This window comes from Lathyrus oleraceus, chromosome 6 (assembly GCF_024323335.1).
Source record: "Lathyrus oleraceus cultivar Zhongwan6 chromosome 6, CAAS_Psat_ZW6_1.0, whole genome shotgun sequence".
Lineage (NCBI taxonomy): Eukaryota > Viridiplantae > Streptophyta > Magnoliopsida > Fabales > Fabaceae > Lathyrus > Lathyrus oleraceus.
The window spans coordinates 13568083-13575542 of record NC_066584.1 but is presented as its reverse complement, the minus strand read 5'-3'; the positions used below and the strand labels follow the sequence as shown (position 1 = coordinate 13575542).

The window sequence follows — 7460 nt, the reverse complement described above, 5'->3', positions numbered from 1 at the left end:
TTGATGGCTACTGTCGGAATCCCGTATCAGGGTAGTGATTGCCAAGTCAACATGACTGACATGGCCATTCATAAGGGTTTTCATCCTCTTGGGAGAACTCGGTTTTGATCCTCTAGAAAGGGGAACAAAGGTGGTATGATGCTCCAAAAAAATTGGGTATGCGTTCCCAACAACTATTTTCTTTATTTTAAGAGTTTGGGTCTAGATGTCAGACAAATATGTCTTAGAGGCAGGTTGTTCTCCCTGTCTTGCTCTCGCTTCAACCATTAGCTTCCTTTGTTCTCTCAACTTAAGGTTCGCTATTTCGGCTGAAAAGAGTGTAAAAAAGCTAAGGTTATAGAGGATAAATAAAAAGATCACCATAATATAACAAGAGACATATAAGTATTACCCAGGAAGTTAAAGATTTGTTCCGGATTATCGGCCATGTTTTGTAAATCTTTGAACTTTACTACCCGAAAAGCATCTAGAATAAAGATCGGACTTTCAAAGCATTTAGCTTATCATAATCAAAGCCATACACCATAAATTTGTTATTCGTCTAATATATCGGAAAATGATGATCTTCGTCCAATGTATACGTGACTTGAGGACACCTTTTCCCACTTTTTACACAAAGAAACTTATCCTTAAAAACTTTGTAATTGGTAGTGTATGCCCGAAGGAAACGTTTCCCTGGGATTCCACTAAGGGAAACCCAACCTCCTTTATATGCTCGTTTTAGCTTAAAAAAAGGAGAAAAACAACTCTAAATTAGGAAATATGTTGACTGTCCCACATACGAGTTCAAAAGATTTAATAAAGCCCCATCCTTTTCGACGCATGCTTAGGGTTTAAGGATATCATACTCAAAATAAGTAAAAGGGATACGGATCTTAAAATCCTCGATTACCCCTGAATAAAAATAAAAGTATTCATCCGATACTCCTTTTGGCCGAGTGATGCAAACTCTCTCACCAACTACACATGGCTCCAGCATAACGTCTTATTTGTTCTTGGTTGAAGACATCTTTCTGCTAGATCAGAGTTTTGAAATATAGTTGTCGTCAAGTATGTTATGGTCATAACCTAGGACTTCTTTGTCAAACAAAGATCCTGCCATCTCCATCAAATTGTCCACATAACCTGACAACGAAGACTCTAAGTCATTTTTACTATAAGGTGAATAAATGTCACCACAAACTTCCCTAATAATCTGATCAAAACACTACTTGCTCTAGATGACCCTCACACACTTTCATACATTTATCCAAGAGTTTTCTTCTCTCATCAACCTTGAGGGAAATTGGTACTTCCCTTGAATCACCATACTCGTGTATTACAACCATATTAAAAGAATTAAGAAAAAGTAAATAAGGAATAGAAATAATACCTGAAGCCCGTGCTTGAAAAAACGATTGGTAGAAAGCGTGAAAAATCTAATCAGCAGGTCTTGAAGAAAAGGGAACGAGATTCACTAATGGGAAGAAAACGAGTAAAGAAGGAATGGGTTTTTATGGAAGTGAGCTTTACAACAGTCAAGAAACTCTATCGAGTTAGAGGCATGAAGACAATTTGGTCCCCCGTGAAAATCATCATGACAATGAGAGAGAAAATGATTGTCATTATTACTCTTTTAATACCCATTGTCGCTTTCCATAAGGGTGGCCGACTTAAGGAAGAAGGAATTCTAGGATTTTATGTACGAACAGTTAATTTCGTTGGACCTCGTGATTTGGGGGCTTATGTATATCCCAAAATTCCCAAGATTGAGTTATTGAGGCCGAGTATGAGGAGACAATCTTGTCGAGCTGCATAGATATGAACAAGTTGGATCCCGATCATGGGAATGTTGGTAGATGGCATGGACAGGCCGGACCTGGTCCAATGAGAGCGCTTGTAGATGACATGAGTAGGCTGGACCCAGTCTCATGAGGGTGCAAGCAGAGGACATGAACAACCACGCATGACGGTAACAATGTAGTTCCATGATTACATAGGAGTTAAAGAAAAGGACGGAAGAGGCGTTACATGATAATAAAAGAGGACAACATACATTATCATATACCATTTAAAACACGGAATTTGAAGGGACACTTCTTAAATGACCCTTGAAAGCATGACAAGTATAAAAAGGCTTTCCATTGAGGAAGAAAGATATATAAAAAAACTACAAACAGAACGATTGTGATCTCACGTGACTCGCCTTAGAGATTAACCAAATAATGTTTATCAGGAACAAATAATAATAATAATAATAATAATAATAATAATAATAATAATAATAATAATAATAGCCTTAATAATAATAATAATAATAATAATAATAATAATAATAATAATAATAATAATAATAATAATAAAATCATCAAAATACCATAAACTTAAAATAACAATAACAATAATATTATTAATTATTTTTGGGGTGTTATATAAAGGAGTTTACTATAATCTAGAGACATAACTAAAAAGTTCTTAGTTTTGAAATAAATCTCAAACTTTCTCTTTTCCTTTAGGTCTAAAGAAAACCAGGTTTATAAACTATTTATTATTGTTTCCTATAATTCTAAATCAATATTTTGAATGAAACTTTTAAACCTAGTTTTCCATAGTTCAAACCTATAACCGTAAAATATTAGTGGTGTGTTTAGAAATATCTCTTGTTAGAATTGGTGTTGGAAGTCATTCTCCTCCTAAGACGATTAATCTTTAAATAGAAGTTAGACTCTAATATCACTTGTTGAACATGTGACTCCACACACAAGATGAGGGTGAATTGTAGGGGTTTGAAAAACGATTGGTTAAAATAAAATTATTTTTATTTTCAGAGTTTAAAAATATTTTTAGGAAAAGAGAAGACACCATGATTTATAGAGGTCCAATATAAATTAAGTGACCTACTCCTCTTTTCAAGATTTGATCTTGAGAGTATATAGTAATTCTTATAAGTTTTTAGTAGGTTGAGCTTACGAAATCCCTTATACAAGGAAAAAGAAGTTTCAAGTTACTTTCCAACCAAACAATGAGTAGTAGGCTGAAGTGGTAAGTCTTCTTTCCAAACAAAAACTATAGTAAGGGGAGATTTCTAATATGGATACTAGTAGTAGTAAGGGGACGATCACAAAGACCTTTGATTATCATTTAACTAGTCATAAAATAAGAAGGGAGATTGTCATCTCAAAGGGACAATTATTTTGGCCTTGGGTGTTTTTCTTTGAAGGTGGATTAAGGATTGCAAAACTCAGAAATAGAAATCTTTAGGGAGACATTTTAAATCATGTGGAATCAAAGATGGTTGAAGAATCATACTTGTGGACTTTATAGAATACTAAAGAAGAAAATGATGGTTGGAAGCAATTAGATATAAGTGGTAAGGTCAAGGCTCAAACAAGGCTTGAACTTGATAAAAATTGTTCAAAAAATATTGCATTAGCATAGAGCAATAATGAGGTTGATGGTAAATTGGCATCCCATAGGAGTAACAATGAGATCCCAACATATGATCTCGAAGGCTCTAATAAACATTGAAATGTTCGAATGTAGCTGGGAAGCGGAAAGTTTAATGACCTTCAGGATCTCAGACTACGAGATGGCAAAAGGGGTATCAACCCTGAAGTCCTTGATCACTCCAGTTTTGAAAAAGAAGTACTCATCCTTTACCCCTTAAGGTCGCCGCATGCAGATCTTCTTATAGGGAAAACACGCCTCCAGAATCACACTGGCCTCGTTCCCGGTGTTTAACAACTCTAGGTCTAGTCATAAGGCTCATATACAATTATCTTCGAGGCAGATCAAATTAATATTCATGGAGTTTTCATAGAAGGATTTCGGTTTTAAGATATTGAGTGTCATGGCATAGTTACACAGACCTAAAGTAGAAGACACTAAGTCAATGTCTTTATCACCAGGCAACCTACCCCCAAAACTATCACTAAACAAGTTATCATAACCATAAAATAACTTTATTTCTATGATTATCCAATCCACTATCCCCACACCCCGTCTCAAAATTTGCAAGCACCTATTCCATAACACACATATTTCAACATCATTATGAGGCTCAATGACCCACCCAGATGGGTCACATTCCCGAATAAACACCATGTAAGAAAAAAAGGAAAGCCACAAAAGAAATATGGCTTTACATGACTTAATGGGCTTTTGTTGAAAATTTAAAACTTGAAAGAGAGAATTCCGAAGAGAAACTTACTAAGAGTTTTTGGGTTAGAGAGAAAAGATGAGAGAAATGAGAGCGTATGAACTCCTTTCATAAGATTTGAGTGACAAACCAAGTTACGACTGCATTTATGCTTATCCAATTAAGAGTGTAGGAAATAGGGTAGGTCATGAGTGACACCTATTTCCAAGACTATTGACCATCATAATAGTTAAGAGAAGTGAGTCAGCCAAATGACCAATGAACATTGTCCGGTCATAGTCCAAGACCAACACATTTTGGGAAATAAGAGTGAACTTGCCTGAAAAGGAGAACCCCTTGAGACACGCCGGTTGATGGGTAGTTGGTCTTAAAAAAGCATTTCGTCCTTAAACGGCTCATGCTTGAGGGGTTGTATACATGTACTTTCTCTTGGAGGACTTTGGTGAAACACTTCACCCTTACACGGCTTATGCTTAAATTTTTTTGTACATGTCAGTTCTCTTGGAGCACTTTAGTTAAACACTTCTCCCTTACACGACTCATAATTGAGGGGCTATGTACATGTTCAGTCTCTTAGACCAAGTTTCAGAGTGGATTGGAATCAATCCGGATCTACTAAATGATGCATGATATTCCCCGTTGCCGACACATGTAGTCGTAGCGTTTCACACATGTTAAGTGTTGGTCACGTTTTATTTTTCCTCCTTATCCCATTTTCCTTTATTTTTAACAAGCATACCAACAAAAAGAAAAGTATCTATCCCAAACAATAAATAATGATTTAGAAAAAATAGTATGCAGTGGAGTAGAGGATGAGGATGTTTATAGATAAGAATAAAAATTTGGCATTTTACACAATGATGAAACTGTGTTGATGGCAAAGACACGTGCACTTACTTATATCCTCAAATAGTTATTACCTTTTCTTGAATTGTACTTTCTTTTAATATTCATTGATGTAAATGGTCCTACAAGATTGCTAACAGCCAATCATCCATCCATCCAAAAACATTAAACAATGAGGTGTGTTACGTTTTACATGTATGCTTATTATATATACGATGTAGAAGAAAAGGAAAGTGAAATTCTTGTCGTGTAATTACTTTATATTGTACGTGTCATTTATCAGACTAATTACTTTTCTTCGGTAACAAAAATTCAGAAACTATGATAAGAATGGATAAAGATAAAACACCGTCTTTGATTACTTAAGAAGGTGTCAAATGTTAGGCCAAATACTCTTTGTGTGTAAGAGAGACAAATGAATGAACGTAATAAGGCAGTGTATATACGTTATAATGTTCATACTAGAACTTTTTTTCTAGTGAAAATCAACTTTTGTCGTCATTGTAAGTTAAATGTGTTGAACGCGTGGACTTTGATGCACAAAATTTTCAATTCTAGTTCCTAGCTAGCTTGAATATATTACTTACACGCTAGTGAATTTCTACTGCACAAATATATTATATTTATTATGATAATGTTTAACGCATGATATTATGTCCCCACACACAACATAAAGAATAATATAACACTATTATTTGTGATCAAAAGAAATAAAGTAACTGAAATAAAAGATAATATGATTAGTATTAATAATGAACGCTTACCAACAGAGCGACGGTTTGGCCGAGTGGTCTAAGGCGCCAGATTTAGGCTCTGGTCCGAAAGGGCGTGGGTTCAAATCCCACAGCCGTCAATTTAAGGTTTTTCTTTTCCAATTCCTGATTTAAATTATGAATAAATTCACACAGAGCGTATCTTCCTTCCAGTTCCATGGATCATTATGAATAAATATATGGACTAACTTTCTTCTTGGGCTTATAATAATAATAATAATAACAACACAAGATTATATGGCCCAAGTCAATTTCTACTTTAAAAAAATATTAACTAAAAATTTATAAAAACAATACAAAAAATTAAAATATGCATCAATAAAATCAATTTTTTATTTAAAGATTTTGAATTAGTCAACAAAACAATTAAAATTAAATATGAATTTATCAAAGTAATTAAATGAGTTTTTTTTCTCTTGGTTAAATATAAGAGAAAATTATAAAATTTAATGTAACTTATAAAAAGGTGATGTCTAAAGTAGAACACCAATTAAATGGATTTTTCTTGGATACTCTATTTCTTTTATATTTGGTGGATTTAGCTGTCAATTGTTTTGAAAATTGTTCGAATTGTATTTCCAAGGTCTCATTAGTGGAGTGGATTGTTGTTGTGAAAACATTGTTGACGTATTTGTACCAACCGAAATTATAAAGTGGCAAGTAAAATTATCATATACATGAAGATTAAGAAGGTGATTTTACTTGCGAATACATTGTGGTGAGCTTGTAATAGTAACGGGGTGCAGAGACTGCGATTGGTTGGTTTGTGTGCAATCGACATTATTACGGAAAATACCTCTCATAACGGTTGGTAAAGGGATACAACCACGTTTGATCAACCGTTGTGAGGTATGGTGTAATTGCATGTATGATATTTTCCACCACTGTCGCACGATCATGATTATAAGTCAAGTATCGTATTATCTATCACAACAGTTACTTTAAACAACCGTGATTAAGAGGAAGGTCGTTGTAATATTGGTGCTACGAAAGGTCTATTTTGTAGTAGTGTCATAGACTAAAAAGATAAATCAACAGTTAACAAATATAATTATAAAAAATGTTAAGGTTCGAAATCGAATCATCTACCCTTAAATATGAGAAATTCCATTATTGAAATTATAATGACCCTAGATGTGAAGTCTCCATCTGTCAAGAAGAAGTAATGATCAAAGATAATCTATCCAGACCAATGTGTGTTGCCTACGAAATTCAAATATCAAGTAAGATTAAATAAAGTCAACACTTAATGTCAAGCGGTGTTCGGTGGAGTCCCTAATGACCTCTGGTCAAGCAATATTTGATGACGGTGTTTATGAAAAATCCTTATCAAGCCTCATCAGTCAGAAGAAGCCAAGTCTAAGACGAAGTGTTCAACCACTAATGAATGAAGCAAGGGATCTTGAAGCTTCCCAAGATTGTGAAAGAGAGGAAGGGAGAAAGCTCATTTGATATGTGTCTGAGTGATCAATATATTGTAAGAATATATGAGTAATTCTTAAATTATTAAGGTACCACAGACACACAAGCACACACACACACACAAGCACACACACACACACACGTGCATGCACACGCGCATGCGCGCGCACACACATACACACACACGCACGTGTGCGCCCCCCTCATACACACATGCGCACCCACACCCATACACAAAGATATTTTTAAACCTCTTTCTTTTGCTAAAACTCCTTAAAACC

At 34.7% G+C, this 7460-nt stretch overlaps 1 non-coding gene across 1 annotated transcript; it reads left to right on the top strand.

Annotated features, from left to right (window-relative positions):
- Positions 1-5757: 5757 nt before the first annotated feature.
- Positions 5758-5837, top strand: TRNAL-UAG (transfer RNA leucine (anticodon UAG)). The gene has a single exon. It is a non-coding gene; the product is annotated as a tRNA-Leu (tRNA).
- The last annotated feature ends 1623 nt before the right edge of the window (positions 5838-7460 follow it).